The sequence below is a fragment of the Orbicella faveolata genome, unplaced genomic scaffold (genome assembly GCF_042242905.1).
Source record: "Orbicella faveolata isolate gen_17 unplaced genomic scaffold, um_ofav_v1 contig_48, whole genome shotgun sequence".
NCBI classification, from domain to species: domain Eukaryota; kingdom Metazoa; phylum Cnidaria; class Anthozoa; order Scleractinia; family Merulinidae; genus Orbicella; species Orbicella faveolata.
The window spans coordinates 3,869,917-3,888,743 of record NW_028301578.1 but is presented as its reverse complement, the minus strand read 5'-3'; the positions used below and the strand labels follow the sequence as shown (position 1 = coordinate 3,888,743).

General features: G+C 37.4%; 1 protein-coding gene and 1 long non-coding RNA gene across 3 annotated transcripts in view; one reads left to right on the top strand and one right to left on the bottom strand.

Moving 5' to 3' along the window:
- Window positions 1-18,827, bottom strand: part of LOC149096035 (uncharacterized) — a 263,969-nt gene that overhangs the window by 184,807 nt on the left and 60,335 nt on the right. The gene's annotated exons all lie outside the window — the stretch shown is intronic.
- The window catches only part of LOC149096036 (somatostatin receptor type 5-like), a 62,562-nt gene continuing 58,161 nt past the window's right edge, over window positions 14,427-18,827 (top strand). For both annotated transcript variants that reach the window (XM_089281161.1, XM_089281162.1), the window contains exon 1: window positions 14,427-14,776. The gene's annotated coding sequence lies outside the window, so the exon portion shown is untranslated. The remainder of the gene's footprint in view (window positions 14,777-18,827) is intronic.

Here is an 18,827-nt window from a genome sequence, read left to right as displayed (position 1 = left end):
TTTTCTTTGCTTCCCTTCAGTGGATTTAGCTTAAGGCTAAATAATAAAGAAAGAAAGAAGAGAAACAAAAACAACAACAACAAAAACAACAACAACAACAACAACAAAAAACAAACAAAGAAAACACACACAAAATAACTGACTCTTTCTTCCTTAGTCGATGAGCAGGTACCTTAAATGTATTTAGTTTGCGTTCGTCGAAAAGATTTTGTCGTTACTCGATATGTTATCAATCATGTATTAAACTACCGAATTAGTGTATGTATTGCATCTGCACCAACCTGAGTATTTTAATTTCACTCAATTCTTATTCTTACTATTGCTATTTTTTTCCTAACCATAACTACCACATCATACATACAGCAGCCGAGATGCATTAATCTTGAAAGGAAGGTCAATTTACTGCTGGGAACAGCTTGACGAAAGGCTGAATCACAGGGAAGGGGGGGGGGGTGGGGGTGGGGGAAGGGACACGGCTTTACTTTTAATTCTGATCCATTCAGTGAACGCCCAGTTGGTAATGTAAAGTTAGTAATTGTTAGTAATGAAAATTAGGTCGTCTAGTTTTGCTATCTTTACATTAAAAAGTCTGACCTCCTGCTTGAGCAACTCTTATAACATCCTGTTTTTTTCTGTGCCGAAAAGCCTTAAGCGAATTATTTTGCCGAATATTCTTAAACATGGTAGAATCTCCTTCAATACGGATATTTTTTTTTTCACTTTCGTCCATCGTGTCCCTGCAGAAATATAACATAGCTCTCGTATTTACATATCTTTGCCATTTTTGTTCAGTTGTGCCAAAAATACGTATATTTATTACGCCTCTGTTGGTCAAAAATACGCTCGTACTTCAAGGTTGGCAAGAAAGTCACTTACTATATAATGTACACAATGTCACTGTTTAAAACACCATTTGGAATTAAGTACATTAAGTTCTTAAATCGCAGTTCAAAGCCATTACGCCGCCACAGCTAGATTCCTTTGGGATTACGTGTTCCGCATTGTGTGGATCTTTACACAAATTACGTCAGACGGGCATTGCCGTGATCAATTACAGCCGGCTTGCCCGGTAACCTTAAATACACCAAACAAGGAGAAGTACAAATCAGACTACACCCAACATTGGGATTTCCTCCACGAGATGATCTCGAATATTATATTTGCGCGGTGAACATTGAAAACACTCTGGCTCCATAGCTGCAATGGTAAAGTCCGAAACCGTGTTTTTTCTTTTGTTATAAACTGTTAATATTCATTGTCACTATTGCTTCGGAATAACTTTACCGCATTAGGAAGGAAAACAGGTCACTTTTAATTGATAAATTCATCATTACCTTTAACCAATAAGCGTTTTACTTTAATCTAGTTGCACCCCATTGAGTATACATCAGGAATTAAAAAGAATTTAATTAAAACACATTACTTCTGCCTTTTAAAAATTTGTGCCTTAGGTTAAGAACTTATCACTGCCTTTATTTTACTCTACCAAAATGGACTCATCAACACGCAAATAAGTAGACTGGTACAATTCTGAGGAAGTGGCGTGCCACAAAATTTTCAAAACATTTTTTTTTTTTACAATTTTATTTCATCAGACGCGAGTATTCACTAGCATTACACTCTTTCTTTCTTGTATAAGAACATATTTTATAAGAATATCGAGGCTAAAATTTGCGAAATTTTAAGAATATCTTAGAAATAAACCCGAGGCTGGGATTTTGGAAAGAATATAAATTTGTGTGATGAAAATTTCTAAATACAGTACAATTATATGCTTTCAACTAAACCGTATAAAATTCTTCCTTTCTCTAGACGTCAAAACTAGCCAAAAAGCGACAAAAACAGCACCAGCCGTATGTTCGATGCTAATAACATTTCGGTAAGACGTTATATGCGTTATATCAGGCTTAAATACCTGCAGGCTGGCTCCAAAATTACTTCAACACCATCGTGACACCAAATATATTCAAAAGTAGCAGTGTCATACGCTATGATCTAAGAATATTCACAAGAATATTTTCAGCCTAAAATCGGCGGAAAAATAAGAATATATTTAGCTTCGGCCGGAAAAAAAAACAATGTTCCTATATAGAAAAGAGTGTAAGGCGAAAAAACACCGTCAGCTGACCGTCAAGTGAAAAGCAAATAATGCATTTAGGCTTTATATTCAAAACCTTCGAACAGATTCAGAGACGCGCTCTAAAACAAGAGCCCTTATCTTACCGTGAGGTAGGGCTTAATCCAAGCATAAGGAAGCAACTTTGTGACTCCTCTGCTCTTGTCGAAATTTTCCCGCGGTTTCTTTGGACTTACAAAATGCCTTACTTGTGCCTCTTAATGAAACCAGGTTTGAAGCGAAGAATATTCTTTAATTATTGATAAGATAAATTAATGGAAGCAAAGCCCGCAGTGGTAGAAAATAAATCAACAACTAAATCCCTTTAAACTCCTAGATCAGCCCATCGGCCAAATGTTTAAACGTTGTTTGATACATAAACATTTAATGAAATATTCCGCATTAAAAAGAAAACTGGTTTAGTTTACAGTTTGCGATGATGAAAGCGCACCGTTGTAGGCCTATTTATGAATAGGGAAATGTCAGTTTTTCAGCAGCCTATCCCGGCCTTTACCGATTCTTTTATCATATCGCATTCAATGTTTTTGGTAAAGACTTACATGCATTCAAACATCAATAATGTAAATTCACATTATTTTGAATTTGCAGCCGGTTATCGATGATAGGTATTGCTATAACCGTGTAACAAAGTTAAGAAATAAAGCATTTTTTTTTTTTTTTTGCAATGACTGCATGTTTGCCTATACTTATCGGTTAGGTGATTTTTTTGTCACCATTTAAAGACCTTAAAAGAGTGTGAACCTGTGGAAGGTTTGAAGGTTTCTATATGAGTAGAATTTGCATAAATTCACCACTCTTATCCTTGCAAGCTGATCTCCATCGACATTGCATATCGAAGGATAAACGCCTTAAGCAAACGTTCAACGAGTCTCTTTATTCCATTTGATGCAGATTCGCTATATACCTTGGAACTCTTAACAGTTTCCTTCTCCGCTGCCAAGTGAATTGCCAAAGCTAAGGGACAGACCAGAGATTTTTTGAAGAGGAAGGGGGCTGGGGCATCGAGGTTAGGCAACTTTCTGGAGCATGAAATTTGTTTTTCACCTTTTGGTTTTGCGTGAGTTTTTTTTCTGTGGCAATAGCTTGTCAAACATGGGACCTGCATAGTAAAAAGCACTCGCTAGATTTTTTCCCCATGGCTCCCCTTAACAGTTTTTGCTGTGCAGGATTTTTTTTTTTAGTTGCCCACCCGAAATCTAATCCTCAGAATCAAGAACTTCATCATCAGCCGCATACGTGAGCCTCTTACTTGTCTTAAGCATTTAAATTGACAACACCTGCTGTCACACTCCCTTTTTCTGTCAGCTTGAAATTACTACAATAAATGCTATTTTTTCTTGGAAAATAATATATTAAGCCAATACTTACAAGAGTCCGTAAGTTTTTTTTTTTTTTTCTCGCCTAAGGTATCGAGGTTTGGAAGAAACAATTGAAAACTGAAAAAAAAAAAAAAAAGAAAAACAAAAAAACGCTTGAAAATTTAGAGGTAGCTTCGAAATGAGCAAACTTACCTTTTTTTGCCATCACTTGTTCCAGAAGGTCCGAGTTGGAAAGGGAATTGAACAAACTTGAGATGGCTTAGAACGTATTTCATTTAAGATAACTCACAAAAGCTGAGTAATTAAGAAATGGTAAGCGTGCAGCGTGCAACTATATCGCGTTATGGATACACGCGGGAGGTTGCTAAGTGCGAAAGAAGCGTAAGAGTCGCACGAGGCGATAGTGACTCTAGCTTCTTGAGTGCTCAGCAATCCTCCCAAGTGCATCCATAACTCGATAGTTACACACTACACGCTCACCATTTCTTTTATAACATTGAGGCCTTTGAGATAATATATATTTAATCTCGTCTGGCTTACATGAAGTCAAAGGCGCGATAAACCGTGCGAAAATGTTCATTCAAAAATCAATCAAAGCGACACATCAAAATTATTCTTGGATCGCGGCGAGTAAATAGTTTCTGGTGCAAACAAACAATTTCCAACAGCTCAGTTAACCTACATGTACATATCAAGCTGACAACAAACGAAAATTGCAGTCGGTAAAAGCGATTCTCAAAAATTGGTTAAGCTTATATTTCGATCAGTTTTCCGAAGAATTGAAAACAAACTGCACATGGTTGAAGGTTTTGGTGGCTGAACTATTTGTCCTTCACAGCCTCTTCGGCAAAAGAAAAGAACAAAAGCGAGAGTGGAGAAGAAAGTGAAAAAAAAAAAACCCTGGCTTTGAGCTGTTTGAGATGCGCTTATTCAATAGCAGGTTTGTGGGTTACGTTTTCCTGAACTTGGACACGTGAATAGCTTTTAACAACGATCTCTGTCACTTTCGTTATTTCGTATAATCAGCTGAAATGAACAGAAGACTGAGGCCTAAAGGAAAATGTTACAAGCGTATATTTGTGCACGATGCAGTCTTTCCTTCGAGCGGCTGTTTCTTGAAGAGTTCAATTGACGATCCAGCGACGAGCGTTCGAGCAAAACCAGAACCAGGGCCGACTGAAATAATTCGTCAGAGGCTACCAATATATGATAAAACTTACTTTATTGAAGCTCAGAAAAAAACCATTACCTTTATAACGTTTTTCGAACAGAAGGATTTCGTATGTAAGACTTCACAAACAGAGATTTGTTAAAGCTCTCATTTTCAAGTTTTGTTGGGCGAAAGAATTTAAATGACTTTCGATGCCAGATTAGTTTTACAAAGAAAGCTTGTGCTGAATTTTATTGTCGTCAAATCGTAGAAAATTCTCTCTAAAATTTCCACAATGCATTATAATAATAATAGTAATAATTAAATTTATATAGCGCTAATTATATAAAATATTCATAAGCGCTTTGCATTTTACATCTACATCTACATCTACATCTACACTTAATTAAGTCGGTAAAAAAGTGAGATATCACAGCAACTGTGAAAGCTCAAGCCAGCTGGCCATAGACATTAGTTTGCTATGTTAATTTGCTTTGAAACACCAAATTTTAAACACGAATTGATCAAGCGGAAATGTGCAATGTACACATGCCAATGCGTTGCTTTAGAAAATCTTTCTCACTGTTTATTTCTCTTTAAGTTTCTCTAGAAGTAGGCTGCCTGTACCGTGTAAACTTAAATCAATGGTGAATGGTTCTCTTGTTGATTTGGCTAAAGCCATCACATTTGTTTTGAAAGAAATTAGCATGGTAAAGAACATGTCTTAACTCAAGATTTTTGATTGCATTTTGGTGAAAATTTAAGCAATCTCTTTTAAGGTTACTTCAAACCTTCGCGGGAGTCCTCCAGAAAAAAAAAAAAAAATCGTACGCGCGCTGTTTTCAAGGAACCCCCACAAACTATATATCAACAGAAAGGTTATAAAATGTAAAATTCGATAAAATTATGTTTTGTTTTGGATCCGTCAAATCTGCATACCCTATTAATTCATTTAAAGAGAAGGGATTCTCTCGAAAAACGAGTGCGAGTTTTACCCTTCTAGAGATTTATAAACATATATCACGCCTTCACAGAGGAATGTGTCAACTTGAAAGCCGCGAGCCAATGAAATAACAGAACTCCTAGCGTTCACAGTATGCAAACTTGTGCTTCGTGGACATTAATTTTCTTGACCAAACAAAATCGACCAATATAGCCCCGCGAAGGTTTGAAGTAACCTTAATTGAAAATAGACTTTCCTTCTGTCATTAGGGCAAAGTGTTGGGACACTGAAAAATTTGACCCATTTACAGACTTTATGAAATGTTTGTTGATCCTGAATTTACAGACTTGGTACTTATTATACTAAAAAACAGAATGTCTGTAAATTTATTTTACAAACATTTTGTTTAGTTTTTAGTTCTGTTCATTTCAAAATGTTTGTAAAATGTTTGTAAATTGTAGCAGCAAGATTAAGCGTATGCCACTCATAATTTACAGACTTAACAAAATCTTCTAAGAATGTTTCTAAAGTTACCACCTAAAAGATTTTACAAGTTTTGCTTTATCGTGTAAAATCTCTGTAAATTGATATACTCGGCGCACCATAGAATCTCTGCAAAATCTCTGTAAATTGACATATTTGAGGCACCATATAAAATCTCTGTAAATTAACATACTGGGGGCACCATAGAATCTGTGCAAACTCTCTGTAAATTGACATACTCGGGGCACCGTAAAATCTCTGTAAATTGACATACTCGGGGCACCATAAAATCTCTGCAAAATTTCTGTAAATTGATATATAGTCGGGACACCACAAAATCTCTGTAAATTGACATACTCGGAGCACCATAAAATCTGTGTAGATTGACATACTCGGGGCACCGTAAAATCTCTGTAAATTGACATATTTGGGGCACCATAAAATCTCTGCAAAATCTCTGTAAATTGACATATTTGAGGCACCATATAAAATCTCTGTAAATTAACATACTCGGGGCACCATAGAATCTCTGCAAACTCTCTGTAAATTGACATACTCGGGGCACCGTAAAATCTCTGTCATTTGACATACTCGGGGCACCATAAAATCTCTGCAAAATTTCTGTAAATTGATATATAGTCGGGACACCACAAAATCTCTGTAAATTGACATACTCGGGGCACCATAAAATCTCTGTAAATTGACATACTCGGGGCACAGTAAAATCTCTGTAAATTAACATACTCGGAGCACCATAAAATCTGTGTAGATTGACATACTCGGGGCACCGTAAAATCTCTGTAAATTGACATACTTGGGGCACCATAAAATCTCTGCAAAATCTCTGTAAATTGACATACTCGGGTCACCGTAAAATCTCTGTAAATTGACATACTCGGGGCACCATAAAATCTCTGCAAAATTTCTGTAAATTGACATATAGTCGGGACACCACAAAATCTCTGTAAATTGACATACTCGGGGCACCATAAAATCTTTGTAAACTGACATACTCGGGGTACGATAAAATCTCTGTAAATTGACATACTCGGGGCGCCATAGAATCTCTGCAAAATCTCTGTAAATTGGCATACTCGGGGCACCATAAAATCTCTATAACTTGACATACTCGGGGCATCAAAAAGAAAGCATATTTTGGCCCAGGCACTATGTAAATTATCCGCCATAAAACTCCGGAGCCATGTATCATCAATTGACCACAAATCTGAGGGGACCAAACTCTGGTCAGTTGGGGTGCATCGCAAAGAACGGCGAGTGGAGAAATTGGGGAGAAGCGCGGCGAGAGAAAGCGAAAGAACGCCCTTGGGCAAATTTAACAAAAGGTACTTACGCCAACTTAGCCGTGAAAAGAAGCAACTTATTGTACTTGTAAATACTTCTAATCAAACAACCGGGCCCTAATAACACAACATAAAGAGCCCGTCGTAAACACGCTTGAAAGAAAGAAAGGTCGAGAGACCGAGAAGAGAACGGTAAATGTACAAATGCTGCGGACCGTATAAGTCGTGTAGGCCCATCAATCCCATTTTACACTGACCGCCATATCGCATTTCTCATTTGTGCAAGTAACGCTCCAATATTGACATATCCTGTCAAAATTAACCAATCAGAGGGCATACCAGATCCTGGTATACCAGAACGACCTTTTTGTTAAGTTTGCCTACGGGCGTTCTTTGGTAACAGGTCGTTTCGCTCCACGTCCGTTTTGCCCCGAACCGCTTCGCCCCAACTCAACGTCGTGTCGCTGCTAAAAAAGTCGATTCTCCCCGACCAAAAGTTAGTTCGCCCGAAGTTTTTTCATACGATTTCGAAAAGCAATAAATGGTCGCAGTCATAAAGAATCAATTTTTCTGTTGCTATGGGAGTGAACAACACTTCGACGTGCGTAATTCAACAAATATATTTAGACTCAATGGCTCTTTGACTACGCAAATGCTTAATAAAAAGGTTTAAAAGGCGTTTCGTACACTCTACAGGTAAAAGCCGTGGAAGGTTGATTAATTTTTTAAATACAATCGGCCATCGATCGATAAACGGACTTTGTTTCTACGCGCGTAATCAAACAGATATATTTTTTCTTGTTAGTATGATTTGCACGAATTGAAAGCTTATCTCAATTTTTTCAGTAATTTCCCAAAATGTGCGAGCACCCGTAGCTTTTTGGACGCCGTCTTGGACTGGCTATGTGGCACACATGGCCTCGGTCTGATGTGATGCCTCACTTTGAATAATAGTGAGGTTTTACATGAAAGCGCTACCCGTGCATTTCCATGTGCTTTTCTTCGTTCGTTGTCCTACGTAGGAATCGTGGCAGTTTTCCCCAAGGTTAGTGAAGTTTTGTTGATTTATTCGAACTGTTACATGCTAAAATGCCTAAGGGTACCTATCTAAGCACCAGAAAGCTGTGTAGTGCCGTATTTTCTCCGAAACTGCGTGGGTAACATATCGATTTGTGATCTGTGTCGTCCTTCAGGAGTCAGCTGCTTTTCTCGGCGATTCTACTTCTCTGTGAGAATAAAGTTGCAAGGCTCGAACGTAATAGCTCGAATAAATCAACACAACCTCATTGACCTTGGGAAAAACAGCAAATATTCCTATGTAGTGCAACAAACGTCGAAAAGGAAATGAAAATGCACACCGCTCATGGAATTAAGAATTTGACTGATTTCACTGCGCAAGCAGGTCAGCTCAATAGGCTCTTAATTTATGTAAGCCGGGTGTAAGCTTGCATGTAAACTTTAGTTAAAAACGCTCATATTTGGAAATATAAAGTTTAATGCACTGTTATTCTTTTCTATAGTTATACACAGTACTTAACCTTACTAAACGATGCGCCTGCTAGAGTAATGTGACATTTGATGCCAATAAAGGACACAAAAGTTAGACAATACCCCGAAAAATACACAACTTGGAAAACCCTGGAAGGGGAATGACATAAATGGGCTTTGGTATGCGCTGCTGTCAAGGGTATGCTTTTCCAGGAGTCTATTTTGGGTATAGGAATCAGGATCTGGCAAATTAGTCTGGGATCTTGATATAAAAAGAATTGAGTTACTGATTTTTTATTAAACATAGTATGGAATATTATTTAGTATGAAATATTAATAGGGAAGGTATTGGTACCAAGCCTACAATCAGATGTCCAAATACTAACTGAATCATAGATGTGTTCCTGGCAACACACCTATTCACAAATCCCTAGAGTACCCCCTTCCTTCCCCCGGGTACCGAACGCACTTCACTAATCTCTGATTGCTACTAGTAAATACGCGGTTTACTAGTGTGAGGTCTGGAACCGAAATTTTAGTAGCCTAGAACGGACGGGAAAATTCGCAAATTCTCGGAGGATCCGATCGTTCACCGAAGATAACAAGCTCCGAGCAGGCTCCGAGCAATTTCCGTAGTTTCGGCTCCAGTCTTCGCACCAGCAGACCGCGTATTAAAAATTCAAAATGGCCGCCACAGAACACAAAACACGCGCGATAACGTAGGTTGATCTCTTATTAATATTCTAAACGGTTGCGAGGGCTCCCTGTCTTTTTTGTGAAAAAGAAAAAAAAAATCAGTTACAGAAAAAGGTTTCGTCACTTTATGAGAGACGTAAGTTTACCTCTTTGAACCACGCAAGGCAGACCTCCGGATATTTCTTGGTATCTTTATAAAATATTAAGATATTTAGAAAATTTAGGGATATTTGTCAGTCATCTCTCCCCCTCAGCCTAATCCCGGGGAATTAGGCCGAGGATGGGAGATGACTGACAATTCAGGCTAGGCCATAGGGTGAAAAAAAAAAAAAAAAAAATTCAAGCCACGCCCACAAAACAGCATCTTAGTACCTCTCAGGAATCCTTTTCAAAAATTCAGACGAGCACGCCCGTCCTCTTTATATGGCATTTCCCCAAAGGGGAGGGGGGGGGGGGGTTGGTGGCGGAGCCGCCATGTTTAACACGAAAAGCACTCGAGCTTAAAATACCGCCAACACGCGTATATACCCAGGCTAACAAATTTATTGCGAGTTTTTTTTAACCCATTTACACATGACACGTTATCCTCCAATCAGAAAACGTTGACGAGTTTAAGGGCGTTCGGAGGCATTAACAAGATCCAGTTGATGTCGATAGTGCAGTGAAGGTGTGGCGGAACCGCGGAAGGTTGTAGCGTCTTCAACGATCTTGTATTCCCGAATCCGTATTCCCAAAGGAAGGCATTTCGTTGTTAGGTAATTAGTTCTTTACGTTTGTTTGTATGAGTCTTTTAGGCCCAGTTCAGACGTCGTGCTTTTGCCGTGCCGAACTAAATTCAGGAATTAAGTTCGACAAAAGCACGGCAGAAGCACGGCGTCTGAATCAAACTTTTAAATTAAGTTCGGCGAGCAATTAAGTTCGACAAGTTCTGCCGTGCTACACGACTCTGGCACGGCAGTGATTCAAACGTCGTGCTTCTGCCGCGCTAAACAAAATTCATAAATTATATTAATGTATTTTGGCGAGATTACGTTCCCACGGGGAGTTAGGAGGAGAATTGCTACGAGGCATCAGAATATCCAGAATTTGGTTCGACTCTGGCACGACGTCTGAATCAGAGTTGTTTTCCAGCCGTGCTACAGTCAAACCTAATTGCTATTTAGTTCGGCACGACAGAAGCACGACGTCTGAACTGGGCGTTAATCTCCGTTGCATTTTTCTAGGGTGTATATTGGTTAGCAACGCCAGAAATGCGACCAGACAGTATTTCAGTGAGCGGATGTAAATATGCAGTGTCATTGTAAACTGATCAATCGAGTCTGCAATTTCTGGTTCCATCCCCGTTTAAGAACTTTTCCAGCTCCGTATTCTATCAAGGAACTTATAATACACAGTTTACGAAATGCGTTGTCTTTCATCACTTCATAAGACGTAGTATTTCGTTATAAAATTAGGACAAGGGGAAATCAAGCGACGTAGCGCTCCATGATCAGGCTATGAGACCATTCCAGACTGTTTTCTGTATTCTGAGTTTTAATAATGGCCATAATCTGTCGATACTGCTGAAAAGAACATGAGTAACTTTTTAGATTATTATTATTATTATTATTTTTTTTTCTTTCCCTCCCCTTTTTTAGCTTTTTAAATATTGTTTTATTTTATGTAAAGCGCCATGGACAAATAGTGGATCGGCGCTATATAAATATATTATTATTATTATTATTATTAGCCAAGTTTGTGAGTCTTTCCTAAAAAAATTTCAAAGTTAGTGCGTATTCGCAAAGTTATGAAATTTCAAGCGCTTTATGCCCCCGGCATAGACACGTAAATTTTCCCGGCTTTGTAGAACTATTTATATGCTATTTTGCAAGACACATCTCTTAAACTAGGCTACATGTATTTTACTAACGATGATAAGCGCGTTCTCTCCAGCTATGTTGATAGGCTTTCATTTTTTAGCCATTTGCGAAATTTTAAAACTTGCTAGAAGATTATGCATACAAAACGCAAACAGACCATGCATCAGTCATGCAGACATTGTCTGCATAAGAAGTGTTTGGAAATATCTTGTCTATGAAAATTTGTTTGTATATTTTAACTTATTTGGCCTTCTGGCCACCGATTCTACACGTTAGGAGATGCATATTGGGGGAACGTTGAAAATCTGCGGTTTTTCCACGAAATTACTACTATAACCCAAAAGAAACGTAAAGACCAAACTTTTATGATGCAAGAACTATTTAAAAGTTATGCAAATTACTGAGAAGAATGAGAAAATTTTTGGGCGATGATGTCATTCGTTATCGCGTAATCCTCGGTTGTCGCCCTGGCAGTCGCCGAGCTCTCGCCCTATGTCGGAGTTCCGAGGATTTCTTGATCGATTTATCCCCTCGAAGCGAAGAGCACTGAGAACTAGACACATGGCACCAAAGCAGAAGCCTGGCAACAAATTCGAGGTTAGTGTTGGCAAAGTTTATGGCAAAGTACGTTTTATTCATAGCTGTTAAAAACAGACCGGAGATGTCTTGAGCGGCTTTACCTTATCCGATAAATCTGAGCTTGCTAACAAACTCATCCGATTCACAAACTACAAAATTGATGTGGAAATTGAGATTAGCTCAAGATCATCGAAAAGGTGAGTCACAGCTGTTGAGACCCGGAACCAGATTGGAAGGAAACCATGGTAACAGCAGTTTCTTGGCAGGATCAAAAAGGTGAGCTGTCTGAAATCTTTATTTTGCTTAAATTTTCATATATACCGTCCTATCATAGTTTATTCTCTACCGTGAAATTATGATAACGAAAGCCCAAAAAAGGAAATGCTGTGAGAGGGAAGTTGTGTTTCACACTGTTTCAAGTCGCCTTATCTTTTTACATGGCAGCGATAAGATATATCTTCCAATTCTTCCAACATTAGGTTTAAAGAATGTTCCACTTGTAATAAATAACTTTCGGTATTTTTACGCTACGTTTATGACTTTACTTTACTGCTAATGATGTGGAAATAAATCCTGGGACTTTCTGTCGCTAAATGCAGGTCTTTTAATTGACTTTTGATATAATTTATGAGCTTTTATACATTTCATTGACAAGATATCCATGGCAATTTGCTGGAAATGGAGCACCTATAATGTTCGTGATATTGGGTACATCTTTATAACAAATAAAGAGCAAAGGATGCAATATCTGGGAATAAAGTGTGGTTCAATTTACTGCAAGGGTGAGGTGGTGCGTGTGGTATATTTAACAATGGGGTAATTATTATTTTGATAATAATAATGTTATAGTTATATCAAAAAGAAAAAGAATAATATTAATAAAGTATAATTATGATTTTCATTTATACCCTTTGTTATTCTCTTTGTAGGACACTGAAATTGTTAAACGTATTGGCCTTACTTCACATATTCAGCATCACAAACCTCATCTGTGTAAACAAGTAACTTTGACTATATTCAGACAGGAAATGGTTTCCAAGAGACTATATATAATGACCACAGTAGTAGGAATCTGCATTTTAGATTTGTACCATCTCACTCAACAATATACTGGTAATTATATAGTCTACACAAAACATGTAGGGACTGAATGAAACAATCCTAAATCCAAGATTATTGTATTTTAAAACCCAAAAATATAAGAACCAGTCTTAAGCCTAGTGAGATCAAGCAGGTTCTTACGGTTAAATTTATGAACTCTTGTTACAGAGACAACATTGCATAATCAGTTGTGTTAGACTTATCATGATACAGTTGTGAATAAACACTGTATATTTAAGGACCAAACCAAAGTTTATTTATTTTTCTGGTAATCAACAACTATAATATCTCCTTCATAGAAATTAAGAACCTACAATGTAATAAGAACCTACTTGCCCTAAAATGCCAATAACTATTGTAGGTGTGGCAAAAATATACAAGACTATTTTGCCAGACTTCAAAAAGTGTAGGTTCTTACATGCGGGCAACATTGTCATCAAAGAATTGTAAATTACCAAAACTTGGTCATTTCATGTTGTTGTTTTATAGAGGACGGCTACGAAATTTACAAAGATTTATAATGCACATGCAAAGCTATTGTTTTGCTCATTTAAACCTTTTGTTTGGTGGTGTTCTCATTGCGTGCGTAAGTAGAGAGACTGTGAACAGTCTATGCTGTCGCCGTCGTGCCTTGCTTAACCTCCCTGCTACCTAGAAATGTAAGCTGTGACATTTTATGTTTTTTTTTTCTGGTCACGTGATTTCTAAATATAGCTGTGACTTTAAAGTTGTGAATGGGTCTGCAATGCAGCAAATATGGCTAAATGGCTCATAATTTAAAATCAGGGAAGGCAAGAATTTTTAATTTATTGAATGGATCTATAGATCACAGCCGAGAAAAAGCACCAACGGGGGAGATTTTTCTTTCTCCCACCACTCTGTGCTCTCACACCCATTTCTTCACTATGGTTCTCTCCTGCTAATTCCTCTCACACCACACATTTTGTACCAATTAGTCACTTTTATTTACCTTATACTGTACATTTATTAGTCCAGGATAACCAAGACGTTGTTAAACGTCATTACTTCTGCATGCACTGTGTGTCACTTATATCTCCATCACTGTTGTAAACCCTGTAGTGGACTAGCATGCATCCCATTGAGGGGAAGTAGAAATAAACAAGTATATTAAATAAAGTATGTATGTACTCCTAGTCGCTTTGTGCTGTGGAAACTAGGGCTCGAAAAACGTGCCGTCCAGAACAAGTAGAATTTCCTGTGGGGCAAGTACATTTTCATTCTCACTTGCTCAATAGGATCTTGAGGCAAGTGATCTGCCAACTAAGAAAAAAAAAAAATCTTGCCTAGGGCAAGCAAAATTTGCATGAGAGCTACTTGTCTGATAGCCAAGATGGATTGCCAAGTTTGTTTTTTGTTTTTTTTTTCTTGAACCCTGGAAACCCTAGGATAGTCTTTAGCTGATACCAATGCAGACTTTACCTCTCACTTTTGTACTTAAGAGTCCTTCCACATTATTTCCTGTACACCACATACCACATTTCTAGAGTCAGTAAATTAAATTGAACCATGCACAACATGTGCTGAAAAATATTCAGTTTGGATCACAGTAAACTGTATTTAATTTTCCTTACACTATCTTAATATTAATAATGTCATCTTTAATTGCTAGGTGCATTCTCATTGTCAACCTGGTTGTTTCAAGATTACACCATATTGACCTTAAAGTCTAAGGAGAAAGAGGCAGAAAATACTGTTCAAGGTAAATGTTAATTGTCGTGATTAGATAAGGATTAAATCTCAAGACTATATCAATATTTCAAAATTATTGTTAAAACTTTCTCTGGTTATCAATTTAGGTTAAAGTGACTTTTCGGCTGCCTTAACAAATGGTCAAAAAGATGCGAATAAATGAATATATGCAACAAAAAGTGTGAAATAACACAATAAAAATGCATAATTAGAGTGGTGACAGAAAAAGGAATTTGGATAATAGAAAGAGACTAAATAAATTTAAGATAATTGCATAATTTTCTAAGCAGTGGTCGAGAGTTATTGTCTGCTTCATTAGTCATGGCAGTGTACCATGACTTGAGAGTTTTTTTGGAGGCATTTGCTTGTTCCTCCTTTAATTTATAACTCCAAGTAATGTCATTGCAGGAAATCTCGTAGACAAAGTTTGTTCCAAACACGAAAAAAAGAGCATTTTATCAGAAATGTCAAGCTTGCAACATTTCTCCTTTCAAATGTTTTCAAACCATGCATGGTTCAACAATCATCAAATCAGCTTTGATAAATAAATGCTAATTAAGTAATTGACAAAGATGATTATTGTGTGCAAAATAACTCTCGAGTCATGGCACAGTGCCATGACTAATGAAGCAGACAATAAATCTAGACCACCACCAAAACAGTCTGCTATTTTTTTAAATTAGTATCTTTTAATTATCCAATTTCCCATTTGTTGTCGCCACTTTAAATATGCACTTTTATTCTGTATTATTTCACACTTTTGGTTGTATATTCAATGATTGGCATCTTTTTGATCATTCATTTAAGGATGCAGGTTGGCAGCCAAAAGCTCATTTAAAGCTAAATTTTCAACCAGAGAGTGTTTTAATAGCTTTAATATGTTTTACTATGGTTGCGCGACGGTTTTATATATATATATATATATATATATATATATATATATATATATATATATATATATATATATCAATATTGTTTTCCTACAATACTGTCAGTATGTTATAAATTTTAAAATATAACCAGGATTGGAAATAACAGCTAGGCAAGCTACATAATCTGACCTGATTAGGTATTTGGCCAGGCAAATCTTTTGTCTTGTTAGGCTTTGTTTATGGATTACCCATTTCCTCTAATGTGGAGAAAAATAGAGCATGCAATTTCCATGTCTTTTTACAAAATAGTTATCGTTTAACTATCGGCAATGTCGAGGAATGGCGTACTGAAAATCTTGTAAAAGACGATAAACAGATGTGGTCAAATTAAAACACATTACACACGCAGCATAGTCTTGAACCTGTTTTTTGAATTGAAATTGTTGATTTCGAAGTTGATAATTTCAGACCTTGTAATATTAGACTAATCTTATCTTTATTTAGCCTGGATAAATCTGAGATATTGTTCATACGTGTAGGTTACGTTAAACCTCCTGGAATCTTAATTGTGGCTTAGCCCCTCGCCACATTCGCCATATTTCTTTAGGATGTATTTAAACCATTCAGCCTGTTCAGGGCCAATCAGCAAGGGTGTTAGTTCAGCCTTGCCCAGGGTATTCTCCCACCTGCCATTTTGAAAAGTGGAGAAAGTCCTGGAGACGTGGTAGTCGAAGTCACAGTTCTATACATTCAAGTCTTGAAGTTCACTCTTAGGGCTCGGGGGGCGGGGGTGGGGGGTTTGGAGGGCGAGAGGAAAACGGAATTGTAATTTTTCATATTGCTTGATTTTCCAAAGCTCTCGATTCTTAGAACTAAAATCATTTCCCTCCACTCAGTCAGACACAAATTCAACATGTACCCCGATTTCTTTAACTAGCTGATTTTTTCGAACCAATTCTTGTTACCCTTGGAAGTTTGAAAAATAGGGATTCCACTGTATGAACAGGATGACAGTAAATATGATTGCCGTTCTCTGCACATTGAATTTTTGTCATTATTCAACTATCGTTTTTTTTTTTTTGAAACTTAAGAAAAGTCGTAGCACATTTTATTCATTTTGACAACCATTTGAGGAAGTCGTTATGAGTGGTTTTTCGCTTGTTTGTATCTTTTGCTAGAATCGATAAATTTGATATATTTAAATTCGATATTTATCAATAAAATTGATAACGCTAAGTGAAAAATCGATAATTATCCATTAGTCACAACGAATCCTATTATCGATTTTTAACGATTTTTGATATCATTGTCTAAGTTTTATCAGTTGTTATTGAATGTTATCGATTATCAATTTTATCGATGGACTACCCAGGGAAAGTCTGGAAAGTTATGGCTTTGCAAAGTTATGCATTTTCAGAGATGATTTGTGTTCCCGCCCCCCCCCCCCCCCGCCCCAAAGATGGTCAGGCAGCCAGACTGTGGAATAAAGGGCCACCCCGTTGCATCTTACTGAATTTGAATGATTCCTTTTGTTTTGTTGGTGAAGTTAAACACAGCACAGAGTTTTTCAACCACTCTGAAAACAGCGAAGTCAAGAAAGCAGCAATTAAACCACAGGATTTTTTTTCCCTTGCTTGGTTATCAAATTCTTCAAATAAACTGTGAAGAAAAACTGCTTTTCACAGTGAAAATCTTTGGACGCACTTGTAGAGAGACTGAGTAAAATGAGATTTTACTGTCATGCCAGTAGGAGCGTGATGTACGTTCTCAATGAGCCGTTCATGGCGGCATCGCTTTCAAAAGAGCTACTGAGCAGTTGTATTCCAAACGTCAGCAAACTGTAAGCTTTATTGTAGCTAAACCTAAACAATGGTGGGCTTTGTTACCTTCAGAGCATTATGACGAATCAGAGCATTGGTGCAAAGCATTAAAGCACTATTCATGTTTAAGATGTTAAACGTGCTTGGATTAAGCTGTTCAGTAGTACAGCCTTTTCTACTGGCTACCAGCAGACGACCGTCTACATATAAAAGCTCAAACAGCCGTGTTCAGAGTCCATTTTGAGTTCGTCTATTAGCAACATAGCTACAGTATTGCTTATTGTAAACCTATCGTTAAATTTTTGTAAACCTTCCATGGCTCGTCCTCGCCACTCTTCGAACACTGTTCGGATCGTTACCAGAGGTGAGGACCTATAGAAGCTCTCCAGCAAAGTCCTCAAACTTGGCCGCCGCTGCCACTCCAACAGCCACGCCGTCCCAGACTGTCCTCAGCAACCATCCAGTGGTCCAGCCCAGAACGCGGGAGTCCCGAGACCTAGTGAGTGAGGCAGGAAGTACAATGGACCAGCAAAGGCGTCATGAGGAGCCATTAGTATCCTCACCTATTGAAATTTGTCCCTTAGATTTAGAATTAACTGTTCATCCAGATCATCCAGATCGTAATTTTGTCTTTAACTTGAAGTATGCTTAAAGAAGGCGTTCGTATTGGTTATTGTGGGCTGCGTTCAACCCGCAATCAAACAAACATATTTTTTTTCTGGTTAGTATGATTTGCACGAATTGAAAGCTTATCTCAATTTGTTCAGTAATTTCCCAAAATTTGCAAACACCGTAGCTAGTACGTACCAATAATTATCATTCATTTCACGAGCACTAAGATGGAAGGAAGTGTGGGCTCATTTTCCGTGTGACGTTGTGTGTAGTTTATTTGTGTAGATTTTACAGAGATGTATTTTCGATTTTACAGATATTTTTTCTCCTGCCCTATTTTCGATTTTACAGATATTTTTTCTCCTGCCCTTTTTACAGAGATAAGTGGACATTTTAGAGAGATTTCTTTAAATGTCATAAAATCTCTGTAAATTTTACAAAACATTTACAAGAAAAATAGCAACACTTCGTGGATATTTTAAGCGATCTGAAAGCGAAACATTTACTAAAATTTACAGCCTTTACAAAATCTCTGTAAATGTGCAAATTTACAGACATTGTAATTTAGAAAGGAAATGTTGACATTTTGCAGAGATTTAACGAACTTTCTTGAAGTCTGTAAATGGTTCAAATTTTCCAGTGGGCCGGGAATTGTATTCAGTTAGTTGTAGGCTCAGACTCCAAATATAGGAACTATTTAATGAGCCAGCCACGTAATCCGGAAGATACAATAAACGGCGAATCACTGTGGCTAAAA